This window comes from Lactuca sativa, chromosome 9 (assembly GCF_002870075.4).
Source record: "Lactuca sativa cultivar Salinas chromosome 9, Lsat_Salinas_v11, whole genome shotgun sequence".
Taxonomy (NCBI): domain Eukaryota; kingdom Viridiplantae; phylum Streptophyta; class Magnoliopsida; order Asterales; family Asteraceae; genus Lactuca; species Lactuca sativa.
In genome coordinates, this window is record NC_056631.2 from 8125250 (window position 1) to 8139868 (window position 14619).

Below are 14619 nucleotides of genomic sequence, written 5' to 3' on the forward strand. Positions count from 1 at the left end.
CACCTCTCCAACATTCTTTCTCTCTCTATACTCTCTCTAGCCCCCCATAAGCCCCTAAAAGCCTAGGTAAACCCCCTAGCACCCGAAGGAAGCCCCGAGGCTCCCGGAGCCCCGAGAAAAGAGCCTTTCGGCTCAGGAATGCTGCTCCAGCGAAGCCCGTTTTTCGAGAAAACCCGCTGTAAGTGAGCTATGCCTACCCTATCTTTAGTATAACTTATGTTTTAATATAGTAACGTTATTAGGAACTTATAATGAGTATTTGGGCTATTATTATGAGTTATATTGAGTGTTATTTAACGCTTATATAATAATAATAGCTAGACTATTAATTTGTCGCGGTTATCGTTAGACTAAACCCTAGTGGTATTGGTATTAGGTTTTATCGAAGGAAAATTGTTTTGAGAGTATCGAAGCGCTGTCCGAGTACTGCGTCACCACCTTTCAGGTGAGTGCATGGTCCCCTTCAACTTACACATAGATATGAAGTATTTACTATGTGCTATGTGTGCATATTGTCTGTTTACTTGCTGTCTATGCTCGGTGAAAGATTTTATACATGTTTTAAATTATTTAAACTATATATGTATTTTATATCTACGAAAATGTTGGGGGAAAACATGGGTAGATATAATAGATGAAATATGAGTTGGACGATGAGTTGAGAGGTGATATAGACCATGAGGTATGGGTGAGAGGTGTACGATGTGAGAAGCCTTTTTCCTAAACGATGTCCCCGTCATTCAGCAGAGTATGGATGACAACCACAGACTATTCTAGACAGTCCAGTGGAACACTAGCAGGCTCGCAACATATAGGTGTTGTGAATGATGTGTTCACCCGGTATACTCTAAACCTTGGTGACCATGTAGACTTGGTGCCTAAACCTTGGTGATCATGCAGACTTGATGCCTAAACCCTAGCGACTATGCAGACTTAGTGCCTAAACCCTGGCGACTATGCAGACTTAGTGCCCGTTGTATAAACCATGGAAACGATGGACTTCGTGCCAATTCCTTTGGATGATCCTTAGAAACGAATGAACGAGGAATAAGCTGATTCTTAGGGTAGATCCTTAAGAATAGAGAATATAATGGGGATGGGTAATGGGGTTTAATTGCTTGATTGTTTAAACATAATAATTATATTATTGTGGGTTGAAAACCCTGTGTACTCACCAGGTTTCCCAACCTGACCCACTCAGTTTATTTATATCACAGGTGTTGATATGAAGTCACATTACACTGAGAGATTTAAAGAGATGTAGATCACTAGTGTAAATAAATGTAAGTTCTGTTTATGATTATGTTTCTGTATTAACGATGACATCCCAAACGTTTTAAAATGAATAAAATACGTTTCTTCGAAAATGTTTTAATAACGTATTTATCATGTTTTTCTGGGAACAAATTCCGCAACATTTTTATTAAAAGAAGTACTCTGATTTTTATAAAGCATAAACAAAAATCAGTCTTTTCTGGCTGTGAAAATGGGGATGTCACAGTTTAAGTATAAAGAAATGGTTGGAGGAAACACAATTGTAAATGAGTTTGAAATGAAACATACAGTGTAAAATAAGGAGTTTTAAACATATAAAATGTTTATGAATAGCATGTGAAGAAAACTGTTTGGTAAGACGGCTAATGAGTAGCAAATCATTTAAATGCTGCTTATTAATCACATGTGATTGATATAATAACTAGCATGATTCTACTTGTATCCCCCCATAAAACATTTAAAAAAACATTTAAATCATTGATTAAGGGGTATGAACTCACCTGTAGCAAGTGGATCGGAAGGAAGTATCGGATAAGTGCTTGGTGTCAAGTGAAGACTTAGACACGCACAAAGATCCTAATTACATATGAGGACATATGTATATAAACAATTAGTCTTTAAACAACTAATAAACAAGGTTAAGACACTCTAGGGCATGCTAAACACCTTATACAAGTGTTATAAGTCTCAAGGGTTGCATCTAAGTGTTGTAGGGATAGGCTAGTGTGTTTGGGGTTCAAGGGTAAACTCCCTTGGAGTTTACGGTTTTCATGATCATTACCCAAGGAGTTTACGGCAGTAAACTCAAGGGTTTACGGCCGTAAACTCTACACTTTATGACCATTTGTTGTTTTGAAGACTACTAAGCTATTTCAAGCATTCCTACTTCATGATTAAGCCTTAGGAAGTGTTTTGTGGCATCAAAACACTCCTAAATGGAGTTTATGGTCTAAGGACCATTTCTCCATGAGTTTACTACCTTAAACTCATGAGTTTACTACCTTAAACTCATAAGTTTGGTATTTGGGGTTTTTCAAGTCCTTAGCTCAATCATGGCAATAGTCTAGGTTAGATTTAAACATAAGGAATAATCATGGGACTTTTATGGGACATTTAAACACCTTTTGGGGTGTTTACGGTTTTGGGAGATCCCCAAACCGTAAACACATATAAATGGTTGTTTTCTTGTTCTTTTAGGTGATATACACATCAAGGATGGATCTATACAAGTCCCTAAGGCATAATGAAGCATCTAGACACCCTAAAGCACCCTAAGGCACTAAATTTGGTGTTTACGGTTTTGGGAGCCTCCCAAAACCGTGAACACCTTGTTCTTGGTGTTCTTGGGACTTTTCCTTGGTATAAACATGTATAGCAAGCTTTAAATGACTCTAGGATAGAAGTACTTACATTGTGGAAGCTTGAAATGAACTTAAAGTCCAAGAACACTAGTGTGTGTTCTTGGTGTTTTTGGAAAACTAATCAAAACACAAAAATGGATGGCTTAAAGGATGTACAATCACTAGATTAAGTGATATACTAACTTGAAAGGGCTAGAAACACTTACTAGATTGAAGATCTTGAATAAATTCTAGGATGATACTTGAGAGGATTTTTGGAGTTTACTCTTTTGGTAAATGGGGAGTAAACATGAAATGACTAGTTTGGGGAGTAAACTCATGCTTATGCATGAGTTCACGGTTTTTGGATGATTTTTCGACCCAAACATAAAAGTTTGGTCGTGAACTTCTAAGACACGAGGTGTTTGCGGTTTTTAAATTTCAAAACCCGAGACGACACTTTCTTTCACCCGTTCACTTAAAGAATAATATTAAAATAATCAAACGAACTTTAAATTTGCTAAAAATAAGTAATAATGAAATTGACCTATAACTCGAAGTGATTGACTTTTAGGGTTTGACCGAATGAAAATTTCGAGTTGTCACATAATCCGTCTGGGAAACTCCGAAATCCAATCCGTAGATTTCCATATCCTCACTGCTATACCCGAACGAGTGGGTACTACTATCCTTCCTGCGTCCTAACGACGCACTCACGCTATCTAATAACCTAGTGAATGCTACGGCTACACCCGCAGGCTTACAACACTCTATCACTGTCTGGCTGCTAGTGAACGCTACGGCTACACCCATAGACTTACAACACTCTGATACTATCTGACTGCTAGTGAATGCTATGGCTACACCCGCAGACTTACATCACTTCCCTCACTAACTCGCTGGTGGGGAATGCTGTGGCTATTCCGCAGTCTTGCTACACTCTCCATTCTCACTCTACACCGCCTACTAATCTGAAAGCATCCCATGTCGGACCTTCACTAAATTTGCATCTTGACTTACTCCAATCCTGTCGGCGATCCTCCAACCTGGTTTTTCCGAACCAACTATCGTCTAACGTGATTACTATGGTCATCCTGTAGCCTCGCTACACTTCCCGTACTGTCTACCTGCTGGTGATTGCTACGGCTGTCCCATAGTCTTACATCCTAATTAATATCATGTCATGCCGAGAAAATCTTCAACCTGGTTTCCCAAACCAATCATCTACTGATCGCTATTACACGCACTTAATACTGGGGAGTTTCCCAACTCCCAACTCACGCGTTTCTCAATCCGATCAGCCACTCGGACTACTATCCTACTCAACAAAGTTGCGAACTCATCCCAACTTCGTACTTTCTTCCGTTCCTGACTATACGAGGGTTCCTCCCCCACTTCGATTCAACTAGCTCCTTACAGTTCACTGTCTGGAAAGGATTCCCGATCCTTCTTACCACCCATGACTAATCTTCTAGAACCACGCTTACCCTTTCTAGTGTTTTCAACACCAGCTAATCTAAAAGATCACCCAACTTCAAAAAAATCCGAATAAATCTCCGGTAATAACCCGCTAGACCTAGGAAGCTCCGAATCTCAATTGGAGACCTCGGAATCTCCCACTGTATCACGGCCTCTATCTTGGCCGGATCAACTAAAATATCTTTCCGATTGACAAGGTGTCCAAGAAATTGCACCCCGTGCAACCAGAACCACAATTAGGGAACCTTGCGAAAATTCTCTCCCTCCTCAAAGTCTCTAGCACCTCCCTTAGGTGCTTCTCGTGCTGCTCCTCAGCCTTGGAATAAAACAAGGTGACGTTGTACTTTCCAATCCCGCTCTCGAGATCTAGAAGTCATATCATTCAGGGTCTTGCACCCCGAGATACTCACAATCTCCCTGCTATCATTCTACAGTATGTTCTGATAACTTACTGTCTTCATTTCCTCATTTGCTGCATACTGTGATACCATATAATCTCTTTCCCGAGACTTGGCAGTGATCTCTACCACAATCTAAGTTGTCTGGTGGAGATCTAACAACTCTTGCGCCTCAATCTCCTGGGCACACTCTGCCCAGAATCTGGTCTAAAAGTTATTCCATGACATAGCATCAACCGCACCATCACTCAACTCACTACCGACCTCTTCCTATCAATCTCGTGCTCTATCCCTCAGGAGACAGGAAGTAAGTTAGATCTTGTCTCCTTTCGAGACAACATCTGGTACGAAAAGTGTTGGCAACATCTGCCAACCATCTGCTGCTAACAATGGGGTCCCTAACCCCCATGTCAATCTAAAGCCTCACAAACTCTGAATTCCCGAAACATCAACGTACGGGTCTCTATCATGACTGTTATCTCAGTGCAGAATGCACTCCCCCTCTCATCACAAATCTCTATAATGCTCTCCTTGATCACTGAGGATCACAGGAGTCTGGTCAATGATACTGTGCGAAATTCTCGGATGGAATGAACTCCCTCATTTGATCATCAATCTGTCCGGCTCCAGAGTCCGAGCTTGATCCCTCGTCGACGCCAGAACTACCATCTGTTCTACCACGTAGCGTCACTATACTCGGTAATATACCACCACTAACATCACAATGCTCATCAAAACTCGAGGGATCTCACACACTACAAGTTTCCTGGATTCATCTCAGCCTTCCTTGATTTGAGTACGGATCCACTGCTTTCCGTAGTACGGGCCCATACTACCTTCCACATCTATCCGCACTTTCCTCAAGTACTGCCTCGACTCCACCAAGTCACTTCTACTACTACTGATCTCTGCTACTCTCATCCTAGGCCTGCCCTGGGGAAATCTCTGACTCCACCTAATCCAGTCCTCAGCTGCTGAAGGCCTCCTTGTAATGCTACTAGCCATCACCTAAATACCATCACATGTGACGAGGCTCAGATAATCCTTCGAGTAAAAGACTCATCCCTACAACGGTTAAACTCAAACAAGCGTTGTGCAATAGGGCCAAATCCAGCACTCTGAAATTATTCAACCCTGATCACATGTGACGTGACGTATTCACCTAATGGCTAACTCCCATCACTCAAAGTCCTACAAAGCACAAAGCAAGCAACATTCGGACACAGGAAACTACTCAAGCAAATATATTCTCATAACGAGAAACTGTACTAGCATACAATGCTAAGCTCATACTATCAGGCATAACCTAAACATGCTATCCTACTACTGTCTACTCAATACTAGCATGCAATTCTCATAAAGCTGAAACACATATAGCAGGCACATAAGGCATCCTCCTAGATCCTTAGTCCTATTCAAGCATGATGTTCTACTGACACTGAAACTGAAAATCATAACATAAACTTGTATGGGTAATTTGGGAGTACTTACTTGAGCTCGGCTGATTGCATGCACCACACCCTTTTCTCTTTTCAAAACTCTTTTCGCTTTTTCTGAAACTCTTTTCTTTATACTTTTTCTAAAATTGTTTTCGTTTCTCAAAATTCTTTTGTAACCATGGTTTTTTTTCTCTTGAAAACTTTATACCACTTCCTTAGTTTGAGTTCAGACACACTCGGGAGTGCGCCCGAATCCCTCAAACCAAGGCTCTGATACCAACTTTTAACATCCCAAAAACACAGTCTGAAAATTTCATTTAATTTAATAATAAAAACCATAGTCGATAAACCTCATATAAAAATGATAAGCAATGTATCTCAAAATATCATAACAACTGTCAAGTATATCAGAGTATATACATCCCAGGTTGAACAAATGGTGTGTGCACTGCAATCTTCCCGAGCTCCTCTTTTGAAAACTGAGTAACTGAAACCAAAACTGAAACTGTAAGCACGGAGCTTAGTGAGCTCCCCCAAACTACCACATACATACAATGACATATAAACAAATATTGGGCCTTTCCCACTGCATCGGACCGCAGTCCGGAAACTGACCAGGGCCTTGCCCTCTGCATCGGACCAAAGTCCGGAACTAACTGGGACCTTGTCCCCTGCATCGGACCGAAGTCCGGAACTACTGCATCCGACCGAAGTCCGGAACTCACTGAATCATAACATAGCATAACATGTCAACTAGCATGAACACATATACTACATACTGCATCAGGATAGAGTCCGGAACACATAACACAAAACATGCTTGAATCACAAATACATCAAGCACCCTAACTAGTGCATCAGACCGAGGTCCGGAACTAACTGAACATAGCATAACATAATCATAGCACATAACATGAACACATATACTGCATACTGCATCAGACCATAGTCCGGTACACATAACTAAATACCATGTCTGTATCACAAAGACACCAAGCATACTGAACTACTGCATCGGGCGGAAGTCTGGAACTACTGCTAACTAAACGGGCCGACATTGTGGCCGTAGACCCGTTCCTACTGGAAGGAAACTCACCTCACACTGCTGAAGTCCCATAGACACAATTCTCATATTGCTGAAGTCCCGCAGACTCAATCCTAGCTGCTGGATGACAGATTCCCGAACTGTCAACACCAAAATGACATCCAATTAATAATTAGGTTCTAACACATACTATAAATACATACTTGGATAATTACTACATTACCCCTAGCTTGGCTTACCCAAGCCGAAGGCCCAAATCCATAGGCCCAAAGTCAGTTAGGGATCAAAGCCCAACATATTGCCCAACTTTCAAAATCGGGCCCAAACTAAAACAACCCAAAAATACCACCCAAAATTTCGATTTTATTATAACAAATCCATATGATGCGTGTTTCAAAAACCATAATAAAATACTGTGAGAAAAACTGTATCACAACTGTATCCAAACATATCAGGAAAACTAAATCAACTCCCAGGACAAAACTGAAGCTGTGGTGTGTACGATGCCATCATCCCGAGCTCTTCCTTTTACCTACGGAAGTACCTGAAACCAAAACTGAAACTGTAAGCACGAAGCTTAGTGAGCTCCCCCAAACTACCACATACCACATAACAACATATAAGCACATACTGGGCCTTGCCCACTACATCGGACCAAAGTCCGGGCTAACTGGGGCCTTGCCCCCTACATCGGACCGAAGTCCGAAGCTGACTGGGACCTCTGTCCCCTACATCGGACCGAAGTCCGAAGCTGACTGGGACCTTCGTCCCCTACATCGGACCGAAGTCCGAAGCTGACTGGGACCTCTGTCCCCTACATCGGACCGAAGTTCGAAGCTGACTGGGACCTTCGTCCCCTACATCGGATCGTAGTTCGAAGCTGACTGGGACCTCTGTCCCCTACATCGTACCGAAGTCCGAAGCCGACTGAACATAGCATAAACATATCAACTAGCATAAACACATAAAATCCTGTCTGAGCCACGGAGGCGTCAAACATACTAGCTACTGCATTGGACCGAAGTCCAGAAACTACGGTTAACTGAACGGGCCGACATTGTGGCCTTAGACCCGTTCCTACTGAAGGGAAACTCACCTCGTGAACTGGCTGCTGCGTGAATGGCTCTGGAAGCTAACTGCGGCTGCTCCGGTATCTCCCCGGCTACAAGTCCATAAACACACTCAATCAAATGCTAAACACTACACTGGGGTAAAATGACTCTTTTACCCTTGGTCAAAGTCAACTCTCTCGGTCAAAGTCAACCCACAGTTGACCTGACTCGCCGAGTTGGGCCGCCAACTCGCCGAGTCTCTAGTCTCACTTCTCAACCCTACTCGTGGCTACTCGTCGAGTATGGCATCGACTCGACGAGTACCCTCTCGATCCAAGAACTCAGACTATCTTCATCCGACTCGCCGTGTCATATGAACAACTCGACGAGTTGTTCTTCGATCTAAGAAGATTGCCTTGGACTCGCCGAGTTGTATGAACAACTCGTCGAGTCCCACCATTACTGAGTCTGCCCTCCAACTCACTGAGTCCACTCTACTACTCACAGGCTTCCACTCGACATCACTCAAAAGGGGAAAACGGGACTCGCGACTTGACTCGCCGAGTCACATCCATGCAATTACTCTAAACTCGATTCTGCTTGAATCCAACGTCTGAAACTTATAGATCTGGACTTCCTTAACTCGATTAGCACATAAAGATTCTATCTTTACGTGCCCATAAGCGACCAAGAAGGTAATAAGGCTCAAAAAGCATAATAAAGGCTAGATCTAGGGTTCTTATGCAAAGCATCATCAAAAAGGCAATAGATTCGGGCTCTATAACTCCTAAATGAACAGATCTAGGGATATCTCGACCTATTAAGGCATCCATACAACTATAAGGCTTGGAAAATGCATCCAAGTAGCCCTAGAAGAGTTCTAATGGAGGTCTAAAGCATAAAACAGAAGGAATCCGAGAAATACCTCAATGAACTCTGATTTTGCCCTTGGATCTTTGCTCTACACCTCTTCTCTTTGCTCCTTTCTTCTTCTTCTTCTTCTTCAAGCCTTCAAAATCCACACACAAAAGCGCTTAAAACAATAAGGGATGGATTAGGGTTTTCTCACAGCTCTCTGAGGGTGAAGGAGGCGAGTTTGGGGCAGATAGCATCGCTTAAATAGTGAGCAACCCGGGGATTTAGGGTTTCTTCCAGGTAGGCAGACTCGTCGAGTCGCCGACTAACACGTGCACGAAAACTCGACCCTACTCGATGAGTAAGGCCATAGACTCGCCGAGTCCCTCAATAAAACTTTTAAATAAATACCACAGGAACAACATACCAGAGATGGGGCGTTACACAAACCTCTACATGGACTTCCCTTAAGGCCCAATTGTTCAGTCCAGTCCAACATGTCTCATTCTAAGGGCCCAATATCATACAACCAACTAGGCCCAACTATGGCCCAATTTTCCAAATTGGGCCCAATCCTTCATATGGGCCTTACCCTAGAGCCCAACTAATTACTCTAGTCCATTTGATTATTCTTGGATGGCCCAACACAAAGCCCAAGTGAAATTAGGGTTTCACATCAAATGATAACTAGGGTTAAGTGTTTCTTACTTAACCCACTAAGGACTTAACACACTAGGGACTTAATCCATTAAGGACTTACTCCATTAAGTCCATTATTGCTTAGGTTAATTTCTGCCAATGATTATTATTTAATATTCACTTATTAAATAATTTTCGTGTGTGTCCTGATAATTTCTCAAATATTAGGATTTTCTCAATTAGCCCATTAAGGACTTAGTCCATTAAGTCCTTTACTCTACTAGATAAATGGCCTGGTATAGTTTGGGCTTAATTCACAATCCAATCCCAATGGCCCAAAAATGGGTCCAAATAAGTTCAAGGCCCAAATACTCATAATTAGGATTTTCCACCCAAACATGGCCCAATAGGCCCAAAACCAATCTCTAAGCCCATTAGGGTTTGCTAGCGGGGCACCACCCATTACCACCTCGGGTAGTGGTGGTTGATGGCGGCTCACGGCGGCGGCCACCACCTTACGGTGGTCGTTATTATTATTTTTTTATTTACCAAAGCTAATTACAATTACAATGTTTAATCCAAACATAACCACACACACACTAACACCCATTAACTAACATACACACAGCCACACCATGGTGGCCGGCGGTGGTGCTTGGCGGCAGCCACCACCTCACGGTGGTGGCAGTGGCTTTCTTGATCTTTCCGGCCAACAAAATCAATTGTAGATCACTGAAATAACACACACTCACTACTAAGCTCGGAGTAGTAACACAACCACCACCTGGTGGCACTTGACGGCAGCAGAACCCCGGAGAGATGGAGGCAACGGCGACTTTCGCGATAACAGCCACCACCTCACGGTGGTGGCGACGGTTTCCCATGAGCACCAGTCCGGAACAGGACAACATACACGAGTGCCCTACCCGAATGCATCTAACCACCTCCACCCTTGCGGTGGTAGGCGGCTGAAAGAAAAGAAAAGTGAGATACGGAGGGTAGCGCTCTAGAACCGCTACAACCATCTTGATGGTTGATCCATGAACCCCTCACAATGGTGGCGGCACCCAAGATGTAGCAAAGAACCACCGTAGAAATCAACATCGGCATCAACGGAAAAGAGAAGAAGAAAAACGGTGGCAGTTGATTGCTCGCGGCCCATGCCGGCGACGTAATTCATGGCGAAACAGGACTGTCGGCAGCTTCTAATGACGGTAGCAACGTTGGCATGAAGTCGGCGGTCGATTGGCAGCCATGAGTGACCAGAGGGTGGAGGAAACGGGTGGTGGCGGCTGAAGGGGGTGCTACCCGACGACTGCTACAACAAGCTAGGGTTAGGGTTCTCATATAACTTATATACCCGGTGCCATGAAACATATCCCCATATTGACATGACCGATCCCTCCTGCCTTCTTTTCTTTCAAAATAAGTCCATAAGTTACCCTTTTAACCCCAACCATTTAAAATCTCTTCAATTGAAGTCCTAATATTTACCGAACATACCCTTGCTTCTAAAATTCTTCTCAAATCAACTCCGCAATTTACTAACAACCTTCCATTATTAAAATTCTTCACAAATTAATCCGGGAATTATATTTATTAATTTGTTTAAATAAACGGGGCGTTACAATTATTTCAAAAGCAAACCAAAAAAATATAAAATAATCAAAGTTTAATGTCAATTAATTCATAGATTGATGCAATCAACTCTTAATTTAATACACAAAATTGACAGCTTAATATAGTCAATTCATAGCTTACGAAAAAAAATACATAGTTTAATGCAGTCAATTCATTGTATAAAACACAAAAATCACAATTTAGTACACAAAACTTTAAGTTTAATACACAAAAAGTATGCATCCACAACCATATTTTTAAACATTCTTTTTATAGTCGATTCAAAGTTTATACATAAAATGCATAGCTTAATACAAGTAACTTCATAGTTTTATAAACATAATTCACAGCTTAATCTAGTCAATTTACAGTTCATATAGAAAATTCACAACTTAATACAACCAGTTCGTAGTTTAAAAAGAAAATTCAAAGCTTAATGCAATCAATTTACAGTTTAAAATACAAAAATCACAGCTTAATTAGTATATTAAATTCGCATTTTAATACACAAAAAGTAGTATTCACATCCATATTATCAACTTAAAACACTTATTATAATTAATACACAATTTAATATAAAAAAATTCACAAACTAGTATAATAAATTCAAAGTTTAATTAAAAAAAATTATACATTCACAACTTAATAGCAGTTAAAACTAAGATTAACAAAATTATATGACAAATGAGCTAATAGATTTGTCTGTTCATTCCAGTACCTACACTAAGGTTTCGAATATGAGCAAATTCTGCATGTGGTGGTCATTTTTTGTCTGTTTCTCTTCAGATTTAAGACATTCTGATGATTTGTATCAAAATCTAACATTCTCCGGTCATTTAGTGAGAAAAACTGAAGCTTAAGCGGTGGTTTAACGTTCACGATCTTGTAAAAGATATGATGCGCCGGAGATTGATGGTGGTGGTGGTGGAAAGTCGTCGGAGGTTGGTGGTAGACTAGATCTAGACCAAATCCAAACAATGTTTGAACAGATTTGGTGGCGTTTCACTTAGATCTATATCATATCTAAACAAATTTGGTATGAGAGATGGTCGTGGCGATAATTGGTGGAGGTGAGCGGTGGAGATGGTTTAGGCTTTAAAACTAATGGTGGAGAGTGGTTGCGAACTAGATATGAGTGATTCTAACAAGTTTTTATGTGCTTGTCAGAGCAGAACTGAAACAAAGATGGTGATCTGGTTGGTGGTGTCTGATGGTGGTTTTTTACAGGAGAAGAAGAAGAAACGATAATGGAGCAAATCCGCAATGGAAGAAGGATGGCAAGACAACCTCGGTGGTTGCGTCGTCGATGACGACGGAGGTGAAGTCGCCGGAGAAAGGACGTATCATCACTGGAGAAGAGAAGGTATCAGAGGTGTTGAGTTTTTTTATTTTTGTATATATATTTTTTTATTTTGGAAAGGATAGAGTATGAGCTAGTTCTTAATGTAAGAGAAATGAGAAATTATAAAGTTTGAAATTTTTATATCTAAACATCAAATATGATAATATGATTGTAAAAAATGGTTCTTAATCTTTTTTGGTTATCATTTGAACCTTTATATATATAAAGGTTCAAATGATAACCAAAAAAGATTAAGAACCATTTTTTACAATCATATATATATATATATATATATATATATATATATATATATATATATATATATATATATATATATATATGAAAATTTGAATATGTGGCTGTTATGTACCTAAGTTAGGTATAAACTTTTTAAATGGCGTAGTTTTAAACAAAACAAATCCAATTTCATTTTCTCCTAGTTTTGTTTTAATATAATACCATTGAATTAAGTTCAATTATAAAATGAAAATGATCAATTATATATATATATATATATATATATATATATATATATATATATATATATATATATTGCAAATAATTATTGAAGTTTATAGAAAAAAAATATAAAATCAATATTTTTTAACGAATATTACTCAAACGTTTTGTCTTTCATTTGAAAAACTATATCTAATGATTTTGTGAAAAACTTGATTGAATTATGACATGTTTTTCTTTTATCTTTATTCTTTTAGTTTTCATTTAGATTTTAATATGGTTGATTAAATGGTTACGACTTTTAATACTTTAAGTTTTTAGACACAACGAAGAAAAAGAACATAAATTTGATCGATTTAGTAAGTCACATGTTTAAGAAAAAATAATAAAAGTTTGGATATAAATGGATTAAAATTACATTGTTTGAAGAATTTCTACATATAAGCTTAGATAAATGATGGTCACATATTCTCTAATCCTATATATATATATATATATATATATATATATATATATATATATATATATATATATATATATATAGGGTTAGGTTAATGTGAGACGGCCTAATTTTGTGATACTGTGAGACGCATTTTTTTATTTATTTTTATTTTTTTTAATGATTAGGTTAACCCTATATATATATATATATATATATATATATATATATATATATATATATATATATATATATATATATATATATATATAGGGTTAGGTTAATGTGAGACAACCTAATTTTATGAGACCGTGAGACGCATTTTTTTATTTATTTTTATTTTTTTTAATTAATTCAAGTTTCGAAAATAATATTTAAAAAAAGAATCTTTGGATTTTTCCATTTATTTTGCATTTTAAAATTATTTTTTAGAATATGTACAGTGTAATATTCTATTAGAATATGTCATGTATTTTTAAAAAAAAAACGGGATTTATTTTATTTTATTTTTTTAGTTAATTCAAGTTCCGAAAATAATATTTAAAAAAAAAATTTTAGATTTTTTCATTTTTTTGCATTTTAAAATTATTTTTTAAAATATGTACAGTGTAATATTTTATTAGAATATTTCACCTATTTTTTTAAAAAAAAAAACGAGATTCTTTTTTGTTTATTTTTATTTTTTATAGTTAATTCAAGTTCCGAAAATAATATTTAAAAAAAGAATTTTTTGATTTTTCATTTATTTTGCATTTTTAAATTATTTTTAGATTTGGTTTCACGGTTCTCACAAAAATAGAATGATCTCGAATGAACCTGAAATATATATATATATATATATATATATATATATATATATATATATATATATATATATATATATATATATATATATATATATATATATATATATATATATATATATATATATATATATATATATATATATATATATATATATATATATATATATATATATATATATATAGTGTTGTGTAGACTAAAACAAAACAAGGCTTGTTGGCAACAAGATTCTTACTAGATTATAAGGTAGCAACAATGATACCATGCACACATTTCTGAGTATCTCTTGGGAACTCCTTTCTGTCTTCTTCTCCTACCGTCCACCCACACCCCTTGTTATTTTAGATACAGGTCTTCGTATATATAGAGAGTGATGTCCATCCAATAAGTGAAGAACCTTTAAAAATTTATATATTATTCTTAAAGGCTATTA